At 45.2% G+C, this 23,886-nt stretch overlaps 1 protein-coding gene and 1 long non-coding RNA gene across 2 annotated transcripts in view; both read right to left on the bottom strand.

Annotated features, from left to right (window-relative positions):
* The window catches only part of WNT5B (Wnt family member 5B), a 108,014-nt gene that overhangs the window by 69,723 nt on the left and 14,405 nt on the right, over positions 1-23,886 (bottom strand). The window lies entirely within an intron of this gene.
* Positions 14,106-16,929, bottom strand: LOC144297691 (uncharacterized). The gene is made up of 3 exons (XR_013364622.1): positions 16,379-16,929; positions 15,520-15,706; positions 14,106-14,374 (listed from the first exon to the last, which is right to left on the bottom strand). It is a non-coding gene; the product is annotated as an uncharacterized LOC144297691 (long non-coding RNA).

Genomic DNA, 23,886 nt, shown 5'->3' with positions numbered 1-23,886 from the left:
GGAGCTACTACTGGCCAAGATCCTGCACCCAGGGCTCAAGATACAGAGTAATGCCTTACGCTCCCTGGTATGGAGGTCTGCTTTCTTGAGTGGGAGAGAAAGAAGTGGAGTTTCACTGGAAACTGCTCCTAACCCACAGCCTGATTTATCTGTGCCGCAGCCTATAATCTGGATATGCCCATGGGAGTGTGCCTCATGTGTGTTTTAGAGAAAAAAAAGCAGAAAGTTGGAGTTGCTGCTTTACAGAGTTCCCAGTGCAGGAGGAACCAGCCAGTGGATGATAAGGACAGGGACTGAGATGTGTGTACAGACGACACTAAATTCCTTCCAACTTTCCCCAAGGAGTGACCTCCGGGTCCCACTCGCACCAGACCCACTCCCCTTGGGTCTCTCCCCTCCTGGCACTGCCCTCTGTGTCAGTTTCACCTTGATTTTCCAGGGACCCAAGTACAGAGTGAGAGGCCGCAGAAGCCGCCAGGGCCTACACTGCCCCCTGCCCCTGGGCTCTGGAACCGCCACCGGCCTCTGGCTCAGGTCATCTTAGCCCGCCTGGCCTTTACTGGCGGAGCACAAGCTGAAAAAAGTCTCCAAGGGAGGCCAAGCCAAGCCAGGTCCTTGATTTAAATGACTATTTGAATTATTCTCTGCTTCATCTCCGGTAATTTTGTTTTATTACAGAAAGGGTTTGTGAGAAGAGAGGAAATATTTAAGGTTTCCTCCTGCTGTTCAAAGCTAGTTAAATGTAAACAGAAAAAAACCTGTTGGGCTGTGAGGAGGCATTGTGCACAATTTGTCATGTGCGTCTGGGAGCGGACGCAAACACACATGCCCAAAGCCTCCACAAGCAAGGGGACGTTCCCCTGAGCTGCTTTCTTTTTTTTTTTTTTTCCTGAGCTGCTTTCTTAGGATAAGACTTTCTCTACTGAAGACCCTGTGGAGGGAGGAAGTCCAGAGTTTGTGCCCAACCTGCATACCACTTTATTTATTATGTTATTTATTTATTATTTTAAGATGGATTTATTTATTTGAGTGTGAGCAGGAGAAGAGGAGGAGGGAGAGAGAATTCCAAGCAGAGGGCAGAGCCCCTCCTGAGGCTCAATCTCACAACCCTGAGATCATGACCTGAGCTGAAATCAAGAGTTGGATGCTCAACCACCCAGGCACCCTTCTTAATATTTTTCATTTTAAAGTTTTTTTTTTTTTTTTTTTTTTTTTTTTAAGTAATCTCATGCCCAACATGAGGCTCAAACTCATGACCCGGAGATCAAGAGTTGCATGCTCTACTGACTGAGCCAGCCAGGTGCCACCCTCAAATGCACACCACTTTGTAATAATTCCCCAGGGTGGAAGCACAGACAGTTCCCCAAGATACTCCCACGGAGATGGTAACCCTGTCTGTGCTCTTCCACCAATGGGCAACTGGAAACTGACCTCATACTCCCCACTCACTATTTTCCTTCCCGCTAACCACCAGGTACCTCCGCAAGCTCCCACGACTGTCAGCTCCAGATGCTGACACATAGTATGGATGGCAGCCAAATTCAACTCCAGCAGCAAGGACCACAGTGTGCCAGGTGGTGGGGGTGGTGGGAAGGAGTGTGTGTGTGTGTGTGTGTGTGTGTGAAATTCAGGTCCCAGAGAGCCCTTGCATGGAGCCTGCTTCTCCCTCTGCCTGTGTCTCTGCCTCTCTGTTTCTGTCTCTCATGAATAAATAAATAAATATTTTTTTAAAAATTATTTATTCATTAGACACACAGAGAGGCAGAGACACAGGCAGAGGGAGAAGCAGGCCCCGTGCAGGGATCCCAATATGGGACTCAATCCCAGGACTCTGGGATCACGCCCTGAGCCAAAGGCAGATAAATGCTCAACTACTGGGATCCCTGGGTGGCGCAGCGGTTTAGCGCCTGCCTTTGGCCCAGGGCGCGATCCTGGAGACCTGGGATCGAATCCCACGTCGGGCTCCCGGTGCATGGAGCCTGCTTCTCCCTCTGCCTGTGTCTCTGCCTCTCTCTCTCTGTGTGTGACTATCATAAATAAATAAAAATTAAAAAAAAAAAAAGATGCTCAACTACTGAGCCACCCAGGCGGCCCAATAAATAAAATCTTAAAAAAAAAAAAAAAAAAAGAAAGAAAGAAAGGTCTCTGCTAATGGCTGGAATGTTCAGGGCCAGAGATAAGTGGATAGGAAGGTAGATGGATGGATGGATGGATGGATGATAGATAAAAATACTTTCTTTTTGTTCAACTCTTAATCAGCATCTCCTGAGAAACTGAAGTACTTCTATCTCAAAGTGGAATAAAGTAACCCCAGAGAGCAAAGGATAAAGCTGTGGGGGATCTTTATTTTTGTTTTATTTTAAATCTTTTTTTTAAGATTTTTATTTATTTATTCATGAGAGAGAGAGAGAGAGAGAGGCAGAGACACAGGCAGAGGGGGGAGAAGCAGGCTCCATGCAGGGAGCCCGACTTGGGACTTGATCCTGGGTCTCCAGGATCCCGCCCTGGACTGAAGGCGGCACTAAACTGCTGTGCCACCAGGGCTGCCCTGCTTATGTTTGTTTGAACAGATTTTTAAGGGCAAATACAGATAATCAGAGATATTATTGATACTGCTGTGCTTAGAAGTTGTGTTTAGATCTTTCTCATCTAGTTCAGAAGCAATTTGTTTGTCGTTACGGCCAAAAGTACTTTTGAAATATGCTATTAAGTTCATCAAAGATGACTTGTAAAGAAGACCCCTGGCTTTTCCAGTAAATTCCTACCAAAATCTTACCGACAAGCATAATAATGCTCACATTAGGACTAAAATGGTCATCAGGACACCAGGAGCTGTGGCCAGATTACATCTGAAGTAAGGTAGGACCCTACTGGCTGTGTCTCCAAAGTTTTCTGCCCACATCCAACCATGAAAGCATGCATGTGGGAGGATTGCCTTCATGTGGCCTTATTATCACCAATGCTGTGGGACCTCCAAGGTCTCAAGTTTTAGATGCCTCAGAAGAAAGTTTTTTTGTTTTGTTTTGTTTTAAAGATCTTATTTGAGAGAGAGAGAGAGAGAGGGAGAGAGGGAGAGAGAGCATGTGAGTGCACGAGTCAGGGCAGGGGCAAAGGGAGAGGGAGAAGCAGACTCCCTGCTGCTGCTGAGCAGAGAGCTGGACACGGAACTCCATCCCAGGACTTTGGATCATGACCTGAGCCGAAGGTAGATGCCTAACCCCCTGAGCCAGCCAGCCCCCCAGAAGAAGGTTCTGAAGACTCCTTTGGCTGACTAGTCGGGATGGCCCTCATCAGCTCCCAGTGGACTCACTGTACCTGCCTCCCAGGGCACCTCTTCTGTCACCAGCCTTAACTTGCTCCAGCTTCTCCCACATACCTCTGTTTCTTCAGGTGTGGTCTCGGGATGACCTGTGGAAGAATCACCTGGGTGCTTGGCAAAAATGCATTTTCCAGGGGGAAGGATGTGAAATCTCCCTATTCTATCCCAGAGGTTTCTTCCTGTAATTTGATCATATTGCTTGCTATCTGTTGCATCAAGAGTCCAGTCCCAAATTCTTGCTCTAGAACCATAAGCCTGCAGGGTCTCCAGTGACTCCTCAAGATCCATCTCCTGCCACTTCTCATCCTTCCAATCCCAGCCTCCTATGCTGGTCATATGCAATTTTCACTCTTTTGTGCCCGTACTATATCCCCAGGCCTATAATGTGCTTCCCTCCCAGCTTGATTGGAGAACTCTTTCTCACCCCTCAAGGCCTGGCTCAATCGAACTTTGTAGAACTTTCCATTATTTTCTCCTATGTGTCCCCACAACATGTTGTAGGAGGCTCTGGTTTTAGGGCTTCTGGCACTGTCTTATAATACTGTCTTATAATATCTTCCCTGCCTCCCCCCTCTCCTTAGAAGGATCTCCTAGTTGTGGGTGGTTGGGGTGGCATTGAACTGACCGGCATGAAAGTATGTGTTGAGTTTCTACTAGGTGCCCAGCTTTGTGAGAGGGGCTGAGGATATGGCAACGAACCAAGTTTGGTGCCACTCACAAGCTCACAGCCTCGTGGGGAAAAGAAACAATTAGGAAGTAATTACCATAATGGGGGATGAATGTTTTGATAGGAAAAGTACCTAAAACAGGTTGAGCGGTGAAGGATCCAAATCAAAAGGATCTAACCTGCCCTTGGAGTCAGAGACTGCTTCCCAGACAGCCAGGACTTTGCTTTTCTAGCTGTTGGTTGCACACTGGGAGGTCCCAAACACATTTTCTTATGTGTGATTTGAATGAGGATGATCCTGAAATAGTTGATCCAGACCCACAGGCCCAACTATCTCTCATCAGCAGACATCTCAACCCAGCACATCTAAAACTAAACATCTTCCTTTTCAAACCTACTCTACCTGCCCAAATAATCTACAGCTTCCATAAAAAGCTCCCCCTGGTTGGCCAAACAATAAGCCTTGGAGTTATGTATGATTTCTCTTGCTCTCTTATTAAACCCTATGCCCAACCAGAGCATCTCAGCCCATCAATACTACTTTCTAGATTTCACATGTTTTTTGCCCCCCTCCATTCCTACTACTAGCTCTGCCTTAAATCAATCCTTATCATTTGTAACTTTGACTCAATTTCAATCAAGTCGGTGATTTTTCAAATGTGGAAATCTGATTTTATCACTTTCTCAGTCACAATTCTCCAATGACTCTTGCCTATAGGTTAAAATCTAAAGTCTGTCACACATCAGCCAGAACCCTTGGCAATCAGCCCTGCCTTTCCTCTCTACTGCCGCCTCCCCTTAACCTGCATATGCCAGCAGCCCTGCACCCCTGAAGCTTCCTTCCAACCTCTCCTGCCCTCCTCCAGAAATGGGGAAGGACCCCTGGATTTAGGGGTCCAGTGCAAAGGATTCTTGGAAGTACCTGATGGCCTGCGACTTAAGGACAGTTCACGGTGCCTGGTGTCAAAAATGCCAAAAGTATAATGAATACTGTTTTGCTCAGATGAAAATGTTCCTGACTTTCAAAAGGCACATTGTTTGCATTAAAATGTTTCCTGTGTCAGGTTGTAAAAGGCGCAGGAGGAAACTTTTTGGGATGATGAAAGGTTCTGTATCTTGACTGTGGTCGTGATTTCATGGGATTTATATCTGTCAAAACTCACCATATTGTATACCTTATTATTTTTTAAAAGATTTTATTTATTTATTTGACAGAAAGAGAGCACGAGCAGGGCGAGAGAGTCAGGGAGAAGGAGAAGCAGACTCCTCACAGAGCAGAGAACCTGACACAGGGCTCAATCCCAGGGCCCCGGGACCATGACCTGAGCTGAAGGCAGATGCTCAACTGAATGAGCCACCCAGGTGCCCCTATATTGTATATTTTAAATGAGTGAAATTTGTTCTACACGAATTGTATCTCAGTACAGTTGTTATAAAATTTGTTCCCTCCATCAAAACTAACTGTTTCATGAATGATCATACTGTTACCTTGAAATGCTCTATCCCAGGACACCTGGGTGGCTCAGTTGGTTAGGTGTCTGGCTCCACACTCAGTGCAGAGTCTGCTTGGATTGTCTCTACTCCTCTGCCCCTCCCCATGCTCATGCTCTCTCTCTCAAATAAATGAATGAGGTCTTGAAAAAAAAATTAAGTCCTCATTGAATTAAAAGGAAAATAAAATAAAATGCTCTATCCTGCCTACCTGCCTGTAAATCTTCTTTCATCTTCACTACTTCATGAAGCCTTTCCTGACTCCCCCAGGCAAACTTAGGTGTTATTTCTTCTGTCGCCTTCAGTTTTGGTCATCCCTCCCCATCTTTGATGGTGAGGCCTCTGAAATCCCCTTGGTAGAAGAATTTCCAGTTATGGAATTTATAGAAATGCCAGGCTCAGAGTGGTGAGGTCTCAAGTAACCACATTACAGAACTGTCTTCATTTTGGTGACCCCTACATTCAGGGAAGCGCCTGGTGTGTCGCAGGTGTTCAGTAAGTATCTGAGGAACACGTGAAGGAGAAGGTACATACTTGTACACAAGGCTCAAGTGAGTCTGACTTGAAGGAGGTAGATGAAGCTCTTAGTTATGACCATAAATGGAATAGGGATGATCTCGCATGAACCTTACTAGTGAGAAATCTATTCAGAGCCCAGATTTATTAATAAGTCACTCTTTGATAACTGCAATATCTCTGCCCCATGGTAACCATTTCAAAGTTTAATTAGAATATTTCAAGTATCTTTTTAAAAGTTTATGCAATTGATGAGGTATGTTATTAAGCTTTGCTGATCAAAAAGTAAGCGTCTCACAACTACTGCCATAAAAAACATGCTTTTGGAGATATACACAAGTATATATAAAAATCTAAGATATTTACAAGATTCAAAAACAGTTAATGAAGAACTGTTCAGTCATAGCAATGACCAATTATTAGTAATGAAGGACTGTCACACGAGATTTCAGAGACCTCACCATGAAGGATGACAAGGATGACAACAATGGCATATCTAGTTTGCCACTGTCTCAAAGGGATCTCTCACTCGAGATTCAGCAGACAGGGGAAGAGGAGCCGCTGTGACAATGCTGGCATCTGTACTTGCCCCTGGCGCCACCACTCCCCCATACCCCCGGCCCCGGGCATCACCACAACCACTCTGGAGACCACCGGAGGAGTAAACATCAAGAGACAGAGGAGAATTAATACCATTTGGTCTCCATGACCATATCATCAAAAATTTATCGAATGTTTAGTGTATGCTCCAACTAAAATAGGCAAAATAGTCAAGAACCTTGGGTTCTATTCTGCTTTGCTCATTCAGTCCCTGGCCTAGCTTGATTGACCTTCCCTTGTTTCTTTTTTTTTTTTTTCACTTGAAAAACCTGAAAAATATTATACATAACCCTTGCCATTAGGAAATCCAGGAAAGACTATAAGAGTGAAAATACAGTGCAATTCAACAAGGATGCATTGCAGGTGTAGAGCATGCAGGTGTAGGGCATGCAGCTGGTGCCCCCGCCCCCAGGCCCCCCACTTCAGGGCATAGGAGCCCACCTTTCAACTGGACATTGCTTAGCAAAGCCCTCTTTGCTCTTCCTAGTAGGACTTAAGCACTGGGAAGCAAAGCTCCCTGGGACACCCTCAGCCAATGACAGAGAGGGCTCAACCTCAAAGGGCCCAATGGTAACCAGCTCAGTGGCCCACCTGTTACTGGCCACCTTCCCTTCGCCGCCTCACTCTCCCACTGCCTGACCACTGGTTCTCTCACCACGCGAACAATCTACACAAACCATCACTACCTTTCCTCAACTTAGAAAGAAAAGAAAAATGAAAAGGAGAAAAATGAGAAGGCAAGACAGAGACAGGATGAGTCAGGCTATCTCATTACTTTGACTTACAGACACGGTCTCCATAAATACATACACATATGCACATAAAGACAACATCGATTCTGTTAGCACACATAAAGATGCACCTTTTTTTTCTTCTTCTGTTCCACAGTTCTGTAGGAATTTTACTGTGTTCTTTATCCCTCACCCTTATGAAGATGTTTTTTAAGATTATTATGATTATGGTATTAAAGGTAATTATTCTAGGTTATTCTTAATGTCTCAGGGCTATACTTTGTACTGCCCAGCCCAAAGTCAACTCAGGGAAGCACATTTTAATTATAGAAATATATGTATGTTTATATATACATGCATATGTACATACATGTATATGTGTATGGATATATATACACATAAAATGATGACATATATATATAATGATTATACATCTTTCTGAGAGAGCAAACTAAGATTACACAGTGATAGCCGGACACACAAGAAATTCACAACCCCTCAAAGAAAAGATGTCTGGATGGCTTGCCTAGCAATTCCCCACTGAGATATAAGACTGTCCCTATGTTTCCTCCCCTGTTCCTTCCCTGAAACACTTGCAGTCACTTGACAAATCATTATCATTCATTAATAATGTTTCCTGAGTGCCCATATGTGAAAGAAATCCACTGCACACTTCACAGTTACAATTCCCTTCCCCACAGAGCTTTTGTTTTAATGGAAACTATAGAATATGTATGTCTTCCTCTCACATATTCTGTTTGGGTTTGTTGTTGTTTCCTGTCTTTCTCTCTTCTCTCTCTCTGGTCCAGAGGAATGATTTCCTGGTTTACAATCTAAGCTGGATCGGGGACCTGGGTGGCTCAGCGGGTGAGCATCTACCTTTGGCTCAGGTCATGATCCCAGGACCCTGAGATCGAGTCCCACATCAGGCTCTTCACAGGGAGCCTGCTTCTCCATCTCCCTACATCTCTGCCTCTCTCTGTGTCTCTCATGAATAAATAAATAAAATCTTAAAAAACCCACAATCTAAGCTGGATCATTTCACTTCCACGAGTCAGGGAACCTTTTGTGAACATACAAGAGGACGGGGGATAAGGGGTGTAAGGAAGCAGAGCAGAGGTGAAGGGAACCGGCTAGCAGTGATGGCTGCCCCTCCTCAGCACGGAGGAAGCTTCCTGGTGGCAGGCCATCATAGGCAGGGGTCAAGGAAGAATCACTGGTGCAGAAAGAGCATACATCAAAGAGGCCAAACTGATAACAAGAAACGACTGTCTCATCATCACACCTTACATTGCCTTTTCTCAAATTACCTTGTCAGCTTGAGGGGACCCAACTCTCCTGGTCCCCATTTCAGAGCTGCAGATACTGGTTTCTGCACTACACAGCTTAAGAAGTCAGGAGAGGTGGAACCTCATTCTCTCTTCCACAACTCTCTACTAGGTCTCCCTTAGTCCAGCCAGGATGGTTGAGGTGTTAGAGAACTTTACCTCTTTTGATTGTTCTAAAAACTGCTGCCAGTGCCCAAGAACCCTCTCTCTGTAACCCAAAGGACCTTCTGGCTTGGACTCTAGTAGAAGGGTCCCAAGGCGTGAGCTTGCCTATATGCTGAACCTGGCTTACTTGGCCTTTTGGTGTAGAGACCCTTCCTTAAAACACGAGAGTATCATTCAGTGATGTAGACAGTTTGATGGGCAGACCTGATAGTGCATCAGAAAGATCTAGAGCAAAAAAATAAAATAAAAATAGAAAGATCTAGAGATGGTGATGATCTAGTCCAGTGGTTTTAAACTTTTTTTTTTAAGAACTACAACTTTTTTTTTTTTACTAAAATTGTATGCTGAAACACATGAAATAAAAACATTTATGCAGGTGAAACTTGGGAAAGGGAAAGGATCTCCACACTAGCCCCTTAGTAAGAACTATCTCAAGAACCACCTGTCCAGCCTGGCCCATCCATCTTATAGGCAACAGAATGGGTGCACAGAGAAGTCAGGCAAATGGCCCAGGGTTGCAGAATTAGGGACCAATCAACTTTCTAGATGCTTAATCTCTTGCTCTTTCTATACAGTATTCTGTCTTGGAGAATTTTCTGAGCCTACAAAACTGCACGTGGCACTATTAAGCTACAAAAATTACTGACTCAATGCTTTCATTCAAGAATCACTCCTGTTCACATCCTCTGAATAAGAAGTTTGGAGTTCTTTGTGCCACATTAACTCTGATTGGTAACTCTGAATTCCCTGCTGGCAGAAGTAATACAGGTCAGATTCTATTAAACACATATCACTACAATAAAAAAAATTAGAATCCAGCTCATAGTCTACAAACTTCAGGAAGATTTAATCAGCAAAAGTTTAGTGCTGTATCACCAAGGAATTTGGATAGTGTTTTTGATGTTACTGTAAAAAGACTGCCTATGGAGGCACCTGGGTGGCTCAGTCAGTGAAGCATCTGACTCTTGATTTCTGCTCAGGTCATGATGTCAGGGTCATGACACTGAGCTCCACATCAGGCTCTGTGCTGAGCATGGCGCCTGCTTGGGATTTTCTCTCCCTCTGCGCCTCTTCCTGCTTGCTTGCACGAGCTCTTTCTCGAAATAAATAAAATCTTAAAAAAAAAAAAAGGATTTTTGTCTATAGTGTGTGTGTGTGTGTGTGTGTGTGTGTGTGTATTGACCTCGTGGTGATAGATCCAATAATTCAGACAACAGATGGCTTCCAAGTACCTCACCATAAAAGTGGCTGCATATTACACAACTCAACACTGAAACACCCCTCCCCGAGACCCCCTCACTTCATTCAGTTTTCCTAGGTAGTCAGGCAATTTGCTACCCTGGCATAAGAAGAAAAAAAACTGTCGGCACTCCCAAGGCCCACCCATGGCCTCAATGGGACCCCTTTGGGAGTGGAGTCTCCAGCCCAGCTTCATTGGGAAGGAGTCTTAGTTATTTACAAAACCAGAGTCCTAAAAACAAAACAAAACAAACAAACAAACAAACAAACCACAAAAAAACAGAATCCTTAAAGTAATTCTGTTCAAGACCCTTTAAAAGAAGGGAGGATAGGGGCTTCTGGGTGGCTCAGTGGTTGAGTATCTGCCTTCGGCTCAGATTGTGATCCTGGGGTCCTGGGATCGAGTCCTACATCGGGCGCCCCACCGGGAGCCTGCTTCTCCCTCTGCCTATGTCTCTGCCTCTTTCTGTCTCTCATGAAAAAAATAAATAAAATCTTTAAAAAAATTTTTTTAAGTAAAAGAAAGGAGGATAAGTAAGAATTCAAAACCAATGTATGTACATATTTGAAAAATTCAGGGACAGGATGGAAGTGTGCTTGGAAGTAGGAGGAGGCAGGGTATGAGAATGGAAGGCTGGCCTCTCTGCAAAAGAACCTGTGAGTACAGGCCCCGCTTACTCACTCCTCTGCCCCTGAGGCTGGATGGGGGAGGGGTGACCTTAAAATTCAGAAAGGATTGATCTCCGAAGCAATGAAAAGGAGGCCATAAGGAATGAGGAAATTGTCGACATGGAGAATACATTCAAGGCCAAGATCCAAGTAAAACATCAAACTGGAAAGAAAAAAATAACAAAAACATTTGAGATGACAAAGCTGAAACTCTGTCTCTGGGATGTGGCTACTTGGGTTTCTCTCTCATGCCTGACAGCTAGGATCAGACCCCTGCCATTTCTAGACACGGAGTCTCTGACACGTAATGCCTCTGGTACAGATGAAACCCGCTCACTGTGCAAGTGATCTGGGCTGGGGACTAGGTGTGTGGGGCCAACTCACACCCTCTACTCGGGTTTCCCAGCCATTGGCTCGTATTTGAAACTTAGTAGTAGAACAGTTCATGCTAGGACACTCTCTGAACTCTGCTTGCCCTGGTGCTAGCATTCTGCCCTACAAAGGGAGGGCATTCTAAAAGCACTTTTTTTTCTAAAAGCATTTTTAAAAAGGCACGGGAAAGAAGATGAAACACTTGTAAAAGCTTTTGATAGCACTGAGTCATGCTCAGAGAAGCATACAAGTAGTCAGGGTACTGTATGTTCTGAAACACACACAATAACACTCTCAGTGGGTCAACTTCCCTATTACCTCGTGGGGCAGCAAGGCTGACTTACAGCTACCATCTAAGCTGAGGTTTCTGGAACTTTTAAATCCCTTTGCACTCAATATTGTTTTGGGGTGATTTACAGCTTCTGAAGAGAACCAAGCACTGAAGACAGAGCTGGGGTTTAAAGCTCAGTTATGTCAGGGATCCCTGGGTGGCTCAGCAGTTTGGTGCCTGCCTTCGGCTCAGGGCGTGGTCCCGGAGACCCGGGATTGGTCCCGTGTCGGGCTCCCTGCATGGGGCCTGCTTCTCCCTCTGCCTGTGTCTCTGGCTCTCTCTCTCTCTGTGTGTCTATCATGAATAAATAAATAAAATCTTAAAAAAAAACCACCTCAGTTATGTCAATTACTGGCTGCACAGCCCTGAACAAATTATCTAACCTCTGGCCCTCAGTTTCCTCATCTGTAAAATGGGAGTATTAAAACCTGCTTCATAGGGTTATAGTTGAGATCAGTGAAATGAGATGACGTATGCAAACCATCTACTACAGTGCCTGGTACATGGCAGATGCTTCGTGCATTCAACCAATATTAACTGACACCTTACTATTTGCCAGGCCTTATGCCAGGTAAGCAAAGACAGATGTAGTAACTGCCCTCTTGGAGCTTTCCATATGGCCACTTAGCCTATTGACTCAACAGTAGCACCTACTCTGAATTTCTTGTCTAGACTGATGAAGACTGATGGTAGCACATAGTTACAAAGATAAGAGAGATACAGACTCTGCTCCTCAGCTTCAATCTGACTGAGAAGGTAAGAGAACCATATCACTGGATGGCTCTGCTACTAATTATGTGACTTGGGCAATTCATACAACAATTTTGGAGCTCAGCTTCCTTGTAAGTAAAATAAGGAGGTTGGACTGGATGATTGGTTCTCAAACTTGACTGGCCATCAGAATCTCTGGAGGACCTTTTGGAAGTACAGACTCCAGGCCCCCACCCACACCCGCTGGTCAGAATCTTGAAGTGTGGGGCTCAGGGATCTATCACAGTTTTTAAAATGCCCCCATGTGGTCAAATGCAGACCTCTTGGTCTTGGCCCATCTGTAAGATGCCTTCTAACAGGAGTACAGTTCTGTGATACATCACTGTCACGGGAAGCGGAAGCGAACAGTGCCATGGAGGAGGCACCGAGTGCAGAACCAGGGTTAGGAGAAGGCAGACATCAGTGGGGTGGTGGCAGTGTGGATGTGAACTTGAGAGAGGCCATAGCCGAGGGCGAGAAACTGAACTTGCAGAGGCTGGGAAAGGAAAGAGTGTAGAGAAGGGAAGCCAAACATTGGGCCAGAGGACAGATGCTTGGATGGGAATAAATGGCTCAGAGGTTGGGAAGGCAGACTGAGACCAACTTGACTAATTATTTCATCCATCCATTTATCCATCCATCCATAATGTGACCTTATTTGGAAATAGGAAGTTAAAGTAAGGTCATTAGGTTGGGCCCTAATCCAATATGACCAGTGTGCTTATAACAAGGGGAAATTCAGGGACACCGGGGCGGGGTGGGGCTCAGCCAGGTAAGTGTCCGCCTTCAGCTCACGGTCCTGGGGCCCAGGCGCACATCGGGCTCCCTGCTCCGTGAGGAGCCTGCTTCTCCCTCTGCCCCTGCTGCTGCTCCTGCTCACGTGCTCTCATAAATAAAGTCTCTTAAAGGGGGCGGGGGAATTCAGACCGAAAGACACGCACGGAGAGAAGGCTATGTGCAGAGACACAGGGAGGCTGCTGTGTGAGGGTGGAGGAGTGGAATGCATCCCCAGACCCAGGACGCCAGAGACTGCTGCTAAACCACCAGCAGCTGGGACGGAGTCACAGAACAGATTCTGCCTCCCAGGCTGCAGCAGGACCATGGCTGCGGATGCCTTGATTTCAGACTCAAGAAGTGTGAGCCAAGAAATGTCCGCAGTTTTAAGTCCCCTCGTCTGTGGCACTTTGTTCCTGCAGCCCTAGGAAGTTAACACACGATGGAAGGGAAAGGAAATAGAGGCCAAAGAACTATGAGAGACTGTGGATTAGAGGCTGGACAACTCATTTTCTGAATTCAGAAAATTAGACGAACCCACTAATTATGTGCCAAGAATGGTGCCGGACACCTGTCATTTAGAATCATTCAGTAGCAACAGATATTGGCTGAGTAATTAATGAGATGTTGGGGGTCAAGGAGGAGGAAAGATGGGTTCTTGGGGAGGATGGTGGCATGTGGGAAGAAATGGAGGCTTTGTGTCAGACAAGTGAACTCCTCCTTCTGGAGGCAGCCAAAGCACAGAAGTGAAGCTCAGGAGAGAAGTCTGGGCAGAGATTAAGTTTTGGGAATCACTCTTATAGCAACAATAGGTTAGATGCCATAAGAAAAAATCTTCTAGGAAAAGGAAAGAGCTGAAGGCAGACTTACTGTAAGTCAGGGTCAGAAGAGGATGAAGAAAGAGGAGAGGACATAGGCGAGTCTGGTGGCACAGAAGCCAGGAGAGATGTGGAGGGATAGGCCCTAGCTATGACAGAAACAGAAAGAAAGACATGGGTTTGGGCATATTTCAAGCTATTCTCTTTTCATATAACAGTAGTTTTGTTGTTTGGGGTTTTTTTCTTTTAACATAAATCCACACAAGTCTTGAATGGTTTTAAATGGAGAAGCTTTTGAATTTCTTAAATTCAAGAAGAGTTCTGGGACGAAAAAGTGTTAGTGTTAATTTCCTGAGTGTTTTAATAGCAACTTTAACCTGAAAAGCTCAAAGAGTGTTGGGTCAGACAAATGATCTAGTAGTGAGGATAACATCCCAATGTCATAGATATGAAGGCTCAGAGAAGTAAAGGTTTGTGGCTCCATTGACCCAGAACATCAGGTTCCAGTGAAGAGCTGATTCTGATTCTTGGGCAAATATTCTGATCCAAGCACCAGCTGGCTCACCTGTTGATTCATTCATTGAGTACACTGCTGACCACCGCACTGCAGCAGAGAACAAGGATAAATGAAGTCACCAAGGAGCTCACAGTCCAATGGGGAAGAGAAACACTACCAGGTGTTAAAAGCCTTCACTAGGGAATCTCTGGGAGGCGCAGCAGTTTGGTGCCTGCCTTCAGCCCAGGGCGTGATCCTGGAGTTCCAAGATTGAGTCCCGCATCAGGTTCGCTGCATGGAGCCTGCTTCTTCCTCTGCCTGTGTCTCTGCCTCTCTTTCTGTGTCTCTCATGAACAAATAGATAAAATCTTAAAAAAAAAAAAAAAAAGCCTTCACTAAAGAAACTTTAAAAAACAATAGTGTTCAATGATGACTGACTGGATAAGCAAAATGTGGTTCATGCATACATGACACGCAGATGACCTCTGAAGACATCATGCTAAGTGAAAATAAGGCAGACACAAAAAGACAATTATTGTATAATTCCACTTATATGAAGTACCCAGTGGCATCACGTTCACAGAGGCAGAAGGCAAAATGGTGGTTGCCAGGGGCTGGAGGGAGGAGACAGGATTGGGTAGAGTTTCAGCTGGGGATGACAAAAGTTCTGGGGGTGGATGGTGGTGATGGTTTTGCACAACAGCATGAATATACTAAAACCACAGAACTATACACTTAATGGTAAATTTTACATCATATACATTAACAATTTTGTTATCATGTGTTTTTTTTTTTTTTTTTAAGATTTTTATTTATTTACTTGAGAGAGAGAGGGAGTGAGCATGAGCAGTGGGGAGAGGCAGAGGGAGGGAGAGGAGCAGGCTCCCCGCCCAGTGCAGAGCCTGACACAGGACTCAATCCCACGATCCCGAGATCACAACCCTGAGATCATGACCCAAGCCGAAACCAAGAGTCAGATGCTCAACTGACAGGCAAGAGATGGCATCCTAAATTTCTTTCTAATACACAGAATAGGTATGGAGAAGTTAAGTGCTGAATACGAAGTCAGTGTCAGGGTTAAGTAAAGAGCAGGTTTTAGCTGCTATTCCAGTACATCCTACATCTTTTTTATTACAACTAATTAGCATTTGCCTATTTAAAAGTAACTTTTGGGTTTTACTTTATCACCTGTTTCCTTTTAGAAATGTTAGAAAACAAGAAGTGGGAATAAATAAGACTGAAAATTCTCTTACCCAGAGAGAACTACCATTAACGCTCCGGCATAGCACCTTTTAGCTGGAAAATATCCTCTCTTCATTTTTTTTTAAAGTTCAATCCTTTAAATTCAATCCTTTAAATTCAATCAATTCTCCCTCAGTACAAATGGCAAACTGTGATCTAGCAGGAAAGGGTCAGGCGACTTTCTCAGCACCTCATAGTCTGTCAGGAGGGAGGTCAGAATTGCAATTCAATTCTAACTCAGCCATCCGAGCCTCTCTGCCACTGCCACGACTATCTGGATGATTAGAGTCATCACCTACCACAGCCAGAGCCCCTGGCTAAAAATACACCCTCCTCTGAGATGGTTTCCGTCATTTAGATGTTTGAGAGCCAGCCAGAGCCTGGCCTGGGCACTAAGCGAACATCTGGGTGAGGCACTGACCACAGAACCACCGGGCAGCTGGAAGCCATATGGGCATGGAGCCTATGCAGCTGGTGAGGCCACCCTCACCTCCCTCCACCTCCCTCCACCTCCTCATGCTGCCCGTTGGGCCTTCAAAGCCCTCCCCCCTCTCTTTTGCCAGATCACAGCTCTTTGCTTCTCTGCCCTACCTCACTTCCCTACTCTGTCCCAGAGGATAATTTCTCCTGCCTTCTCTGTTCCTGCTTCCCTGCCACACCTCCATGGTCTTTCCCTTCCACTCTACCCTGCATCTGGAAGAGTTTTTCCCTCTCTTGCTTGCCAGCCTGATGGCTTCCTCCAAGTGCTTCCTCAAAAACCATTTATCTCTGAAAGGCTTCCATGGATTTCCCACACTGGTGGCTTCCCTGCCACTTCCCTTGACTGGGTAGCCTCACCCGAGAAGGATCATTCATTTAAACCAAACTCACCAAAATCTACGCTGGTGTGATGCTACGGGCACAGTGTGCTGCAGTGGGCACAGAAGTGAATGAGAAGGGGTGTTTTCCCTCAAGGGCCCAAGTCTGGTGAAGAAACAAACAAAAAGTAAATAGTTAAAGGAATGTGCTAGGTTGTGTGTTAGAATTTGGGCGGACAATTTTGTTAGAATTTTGGGAGCTTCAAGGAGAAAGTAATTTTGCCCAAGGAGGCCAGGAGGCATGAGAAGAGGGCTCCTCTGAATGAATCTAGTGGTAAATGTGGTCATCTGATGGGCTTGCAAAGTGCAAAAGGGCACTGTCAATAGGGGAGGAGGGAACGTGCAAAGGTCCAGGGCAGAATAACTCAGGCAGGAAGGGCTTGGAACTCCACATTTGGCGGTGAGGCTCCAGCTGCTCCTGGGTCCCTAGTGAAAAGGCTGACACTGGCTATGAGCTCACCAGATTCTGTAGCTAATTCTCATTATCAGTTGGGAAAGTTAAGAACAGTTTTGCGCAGGCATCATAGCAGAGTTCAAACCCTTGCTGAATGCGTTGTTAAAGGTTCATAAACATCACACAGAGTGGCCACAATGCAGTCACTGGAGTCTACTAAAGACGAATAACCTCAGTGATGTCAGATGCTCAGTCCATGTGAGTTTGCTCATCTGCTAAATATGGCAATGGATGAGACCAGTGACATGCTGAACAAAAGAGGGTTTCACCATCAAATATGGGAAACACTCCCCCTCCTCAGGGATTCACATTTGCCTATGAACATGTTAAAGTTTGTGGTGGGGGGAAACCAAAGTGTTTAATTTGGTCAAAACCAGCATTTCTCAAACTTATTTAATCACACAATTCTTCCCCCTCCCCCCTCTCCCACCAAATATCTCTTAATCTCTAGGGAGGAAACACATGTGGGAAAATGCTGGATGAAATGGTTAGCAGCCTGCCTTCCAGCCATTAAAACCCATGGCTGTATGGACTGAGGATAAGTCACTGGGCTGGAACTGGAGCAACTGAAATATAACTGAAGCATAGACACTAACATTCATTCTAAGAAGATAAAGGGACTGCGGGTGGGCATGACTCTGCGAATGGGTGTGATGCTAATGGTGAATGGTCACCTGGAAAGCCCAGTGTGAGGACAGAAATGATGCAGAAAGCCTGAAAATGTTCTAAGGGGAAACCAAACTGGTGGAAAGCTAAAGGCAGGAAAACTTTGATCAGAAGGGATAAAGGACCCAATCAGTCAGGAAAATTTGGGAAAGTAAGAGGGTCCTGTGGAGATTCTTCTGGTAAGGCTGAGATAGGGCTTGGGGCGGGGGGCCTTCAGGAGAACACTCTGCCTCAGAGTAAGAGAAGTCGAGTTCTCGGGGACCACAGGCCTGTGAGAGGGATGCCAGGCAGCCCGAGGAAGAGAAGGGAGAGTCCAGGGAGAAAGCACAGCGTGACCACAAGGAGGAGGAGAAGAATCAGATAACCTTGGGATGAGAAGGGCTAATGAGTACCTGGGACGCTGGAACAGCAAGCCACCCTTACCTGGAACCCATGCTCTCCTGGTGCGAACAGTCACAGGTTCACCCTTTCCCTCCTGGGGCCTCTGGCACCTTGCTCTGCTACCCACACTGTCTCTCGTGCATCTTATGCCCCCTTCCCGACCCATTGCCAAGTTCTCCTTACCTCTGGTCCCCCTGCAGCCACTACCCTGTTCCCGACTTTGCTGCCCAGTTTCTTTGTTGTTGTTGTTGTTTTTAAGATTTTATTTATTTATTCATGAGAGACAGAGACAGAGAGAGGCAGAGACACAGGCAGAGGGAGAAGCAGGCTCCATACAGGGAGCCTGATATGGGACTTGAACCCAGGACTCCAGGATCACATCCTGGGCTGAAGGCAGGGGCTAAACCACTGAGCTACCCAGAGATCCCTGCCCAGCTTCTTTGAAAGGAGCTCCAGGGCTATACTTACAACCTCCTGGATAGACTAGCCACCTCCAATTCAACCTGTGCAAAGGTGAATCTGCAGGTGCCTGGGTGGCTCAGCGGGTTAAGCATCTGTCTTCAGCTCAGGTAGTGATCCCAGGGTCCTGGGATTGAGTCTAGCAGCAGGCTTCCCGCTCAGTAGGATTTCTGCTCCTCCCTCTCCCTCTGCCCCCCTCCCCCTCTGCTGTGCTCACTCTCTCTCTCTCAAACAAATAAATAAAATATTAAAAAAAAAAACCCACAAAACCCAAAAGCCAAAATGAATCTGCCCCCTTCCCATCAATCCAGCCCCAAAGGCAGTCATTCCCATGAAGGCCACAGCCATGTTCCAGTCAGCCAGACCTCAAGCCCAGCAAGTCACTGCCCATGACTACACGCAGGTGGCAAGTTTCATCAAATCTGCCTCCCTGCCGCTCTGTGGAGTCTCACTGTGCCACCTGACCCCTATTATAGTGGCCATATAAATGTTCTCCATACTCAAACCCTGTGAGAGCAAAGCATCACACACAGGCCGCCGCTCTCCCTCTGAGCTTCCCCAGACGCCAATCAGAAGACATCAGTAATGGATCACAGCTCTTGTTCCTGCAGAGCCTGCACTTGGCCTCACGATCCTCCTTAACAAAGTGTACGATCCAAAGAAGCCAGCAGCCGCCAATAAAAGTTGACACTCAAGATGACACTCAAGCATACATTTTATCACAGTTGAACAACTCTGAAATCTGAATGCAAATGCCAATGTCAAACACATTTCCACGCAGTCGTGACATAACTGTCACTGCCTCTGAGTGGCAGAACTCGGTCACAATATTTCATATCATTGTCACCTCGTCTGAGTAGTGTGCATGGTTGGTACTACCTGTGCTGAGTTTAACTGCCATTTTAAATGTCTTCAAAAAGATGACACCGTGATTCAGCACTGAAACCCAAAGTTATTGGTACACAGGCATGGAAACAGAACAACAGAATATATATTTTACATTAAATATTTGCCACTGGAGGAATGACCAAAATTCTAAATTTTATTGCAAAACAATAATCTAAAGCTTCATGGGACCTAAGAAAGATACCCACAAGTAGAAAAAGTTAAGCTACTTCCTACAAAAATATGCTGATTACAGGCCAAACAATGCACGTGGAGGTAAGAGAAATGGATGAATCCTTCGGAACATATGAAAGAAACTGCAAAGCAAGAGTGGCTGGCATCAGTTCCTGTGTTCCACAGGATTATCTCAGAGGCACTGTATTGTAGCTTATTGACAGGGTTGGTCTTTCTTTGCCACACAGAAATAAAAGTAGAGTGTAAAACCAAAGGCATCTTAGAGTTGATAAGCTCTTGGTTCTTGTCAGGCTTAGCATCTCAATACTTTTTCGTGCAGTGCCTGGGCCAAAGGAAATGCCCAATAGTAGGGGAGCCTGAGTGGCTCAGTCTGTTAAGCATGTCCTGGGATCAGGCCCCAGGAGGGCTCCCTGCTCAGCAGGGAGTCTGCTTCTCCCTCTCCTTCTGCCCCACCCCCCACTCATTCTTTCTTTCTCAAATAAATAAAATCTAATAGTTCCATTTCTTAAGTAGTTAAGTCCAATGAAGTTAATAAGCCTTTATGTTCCAACAACTTAGTAGCCATTTGAAAAGACGATACACATAAATTGAAAGAAAAAAACATATTCTTTCATCTTAAATTACTTCACAATAACTCTTGTAGGTGAAAACTCATAACCCCCTTTAGAGACTGGGAAGCTGAAGCTCGGAGTTGGGTGACTTTCCCCAGGTTCCAGGGCTAATAGATGGTTCAGCCTTATAATATAGTAATTTGTGCCTTAAAAAAAAAAATAGTCCTCCTTTAGAGCATAAGCTCCTCAGAGACAAGGAGCCTCAGTCATGTCTGTAGTTGGCGGAACTCAGCAGAACATCATGCCACAAATAGACGGTGAATAAACAGTTCTTGGATTAAATCATCTCCATCCAAAGAACCCCTCTTCTTACAGTACCTCTGGCATTTTTAGGAGTCAACTGAGCTTGCCACGTTGAAGAGGATGGTGAGGAAAAGATACCAAAGGAAACAGAAGGAAGAGAGAAGAGTTGATTGTAGGGCCTGCACGGAGGCGGCCAAGAGTTGCCCGGGTGGTGACCCTCCTGCCGGCAGCAAGGAAGCCAGGGAACAACTCAGAAGCCTCCGGGTGGGCTGCTTGGCCTTCTCAGACTTGGATCTGAGGGGCCTGGAAGGCAGTGGCTGTGTCACCGTGTTGCAGTCCGGGCCTGATGCCTGGTGAATCCACTGCCAGGCCCACACTGAAAAGCTCCTGTCACAGCTCTCGGCCCCTCCGCACCTTCCCAGCAGGCGCTCTGGCCGGCAGGGTACTAAGTGGCTCCAGCTGTCTGTCAGGAGACCCCACGTGACTTCTGTCGTAGTGACCGAGCACGGTGAAATCCCAGCCGCACACACTTAGCCGGACGCAGGGCCGTGAGCCACATTTCCCAGTTATCTGTCCCGAGAAAGGGTTTATATTTCCCCTCTGGAGAAAGATCCCCTCTGAGGAGAGTGCAGAGTATGCTGGAGCGAGAACAGCTGTCCGCAGGAATTCGTTTAATTCACTTCACCTCACATACCCTCCTAAATCCTGAGGCTGAGGTATGTGTGGATGTTTAATACGGGGTGGCTGACAGAAAATGTGTCCCCAGGGAAAAAGCCAAGGAGCAAGTCCATGAGGATTAAGTGGATCTGCCATGACGAAACGCTGACAAGCCCGTGCAGCTGACATGACAGCAAGTGAAGAAGGCAGGATTCATAGACCTCCCGAGACCACGGAAGTCATCTGGTGGAAGTTACACGTGAGACAGAGCTTAGTAAACAGGGCCATACAGAAACAATCTGGGACCGGAGTCAATCAGTGTGGAGATCTCACCAAAGCCCTGAAGCGGGAAGTTCCCACATTCCTCCTCCTGGACCTCCCAGTTCTCAAACCGTCCATTCCTGAGTAGGCAAACTGCCCAACAGGGTGGCCATCCCCCAACCCTCATCCCAAAACAAATCCTAATGGTACCTCCTATGATCTTCCACATCTGAGGACACGAGTGCCACTTTCAAGGTCCCCCAAAACATATCCCTTCATGGATCCTCACCACACCTCAGGGAAGTTGTGGGGGCTCGCAAGAGCTCCTCAAGAAACTGTTACTCAGGAAAGGCAAGGCCTGAGGTCAGATGGTGAGTTCTCACACTCAGACCTCTCCAAGTCAGGACTTGTCTACCTCATCATTAATCCAAACACCTCAAAGTATTCTTACTACCACACAAATTGGCAAATGGCAGAGTGAAATGATTTGCCTGAGGTCACATACACATGCAAAGCATTATCATATTATCACCTGCTCTGGGAAAATGATTCCCATGAACTACAAGCTTGCTAGCTGATGGAAAGAACAGGCTGTTGTGGGAGACTTGACTCATCCCTGATGACGGACATGCCATTGAAATATGACTCCTAGAAATGCTTTTCAGAATATTTAATAAGATGGTTGATACTCAATTAGAATTTTGTGTTATCTCAAATTCGCTCCAATTATCTTAAGAGGTGTCATGAAATACAACACTAAAATTCACACTTCAAAGACACACAGCATGTTGTATTTTGGGAAAAGAGAGAGAAGAGTTCTCACAACATGTGAGACACATATAATGACACATGTTTCCGTTCCAAAAAGTTTGCTTTTATTTTCAGAGGACTTTCACTTGCCTATAAGCTTCTAAAATTATGAAAAGACAGTACAGATATAGAAAGCTCAAGTTACTGTGGAATTTGAACATCCCTAAGATCCCTGAGCTCTAACCACTAGGTGCCTCACTCAGCCAACACTCCCCCTTCAACAAGCCAGCTGTCAGATGGGGCTTTCATGCACAAGTCATCTGTTCCAAAGGAAGTCCCTAGGCCTCTGAGCTCCTGGAACCCTAACAATATTGACTAGTGACAACTGCAGGATTTTCTACTTATTTATACAAGAATACAACATTCAACACTCTCTCTATATAAGAAATTTATATTTAGGCAATTTTTCACAGCTTGACTGGCTTCTCTAAGGATGTTCAGGTCACTTCCTCTATTGATTCCTAATGCAGGATGCCTCAGAGTCCTGTATTAGCTACTCAATATGTTTCAAAGTTTCTTCTTTAGTGATGCAAACAATGTATCCAAGAGTACATAACCCACAAAACAAGAGAAAGTAATTGCAAATATAATATCTGGTAACCTATGACATATTAAGAGTGCTCACACTCAATAAAAGACAAATAATCCAATTTTTTAAATGGGCAAAGGATAAATAGACATTTCTCCACAGAAGATGGACAGATGGCCAATAACACAAATTAAAACCACAATGAAATGTCACTTCATATGTGTCTCAGCCTTACATAGCCTGGGTTGCTTAAACAACAAATTTATTTTCTCACAGTTATGGAGCCTGGCAGTCCAAAATTAAGGGGTAAGAAAGGTTGAGTTCTGGTGAAGGCTCCCTTTCTATTTCGCAGACAGCCACTTCTCACTGTGTCCTCAACAAGGCAAAGAGACAGTGTGTGTACTCTGATGTCTCTTCTTATAAGGATACTAATGCCACCATGAGTGCTCCCCGTTACATCCTCAGCTAGCCCTAATTACTTCCCAAAGGCCCCATACCCATCACATTGGGAGTTATGGCTTCAACATGTGAATCTGAGGGGAACATAAATCAGTCTATACCAATACCTACTGGGATGGCTATAATAAAAAAAGTCAGACAATAACAGGTGCTAACAAGAATGTGGAGAAACTGGAACACTTACACCCTGCTGGTGGCACTATAGAGTGGTAGAGCTGCTTCAAAAAGTAGTCTGCTAGTTCCTCAAAAGGCTAACATGGAGTGACCAAATGACCCAGTGACTCACTGCTAGCTCTCTGCTCAGGAGACTCGAATACTGGAACACAAGTGTTGGTAACAACACTATCCATAATAGCTAAAATGTAAAAACAACCCTAATGTCCATCAACTGATGAAAGAAGAAAAGGTGATATATGTGTACAGTGGAATAGTATTCAGCCACAAGGAGAAATGAAGTACTGACCCATGCTATAAAACTGATTAACCTTGAAATCATCATGCTAAACAACAGAATCCAGTACAAAACACCACTTACCACATGATTCCATTTCTATGAAATGTCCAGAGTAGACAAATCTATAGAGGCAGAAAGCAGACTGGTGGTAGCCTGGGACTGGTAGGGGGACATGGGAAAAACAGAGTGACTGATAATGGGTATGGGGATTCTTTTAGGGGTATGGAAATGTTCTAAAACTGATTGTGAGATGGTTGTACAACTCAGTGAATATAATAAAAACCACTGAGTTGTAGACCTTAAATCACTGAATTGTATGGTATGTGAATAAGACTCCCAATAAAACTTTATATATATATATATATATATATATATATATATATATATATATATATATGTAAACTAAGTGGTAGTTAACATCCCTGGAATCCAGCTGACACATGCCCTAGGAGTAAGT

Source organism: Canis aureus, chromosome 25 (assembly GCF_053574225.1).
Source record: "Canis aureus isolate CA01 chromosome 25, VMU_Caureus_v.1.0, whole genome shotgun sequence".
Lineage (NCBI taxonomy): Eukaryota > Metazoa > Chordata > Mammalia > Carnivora > Canidae > Canis > Canis aureus.
The sequence above is the reverse complement of the archived record's forward strand: the minus strand, read 5'-3'. Positions and strand labels throughout refer to the sequence as shown.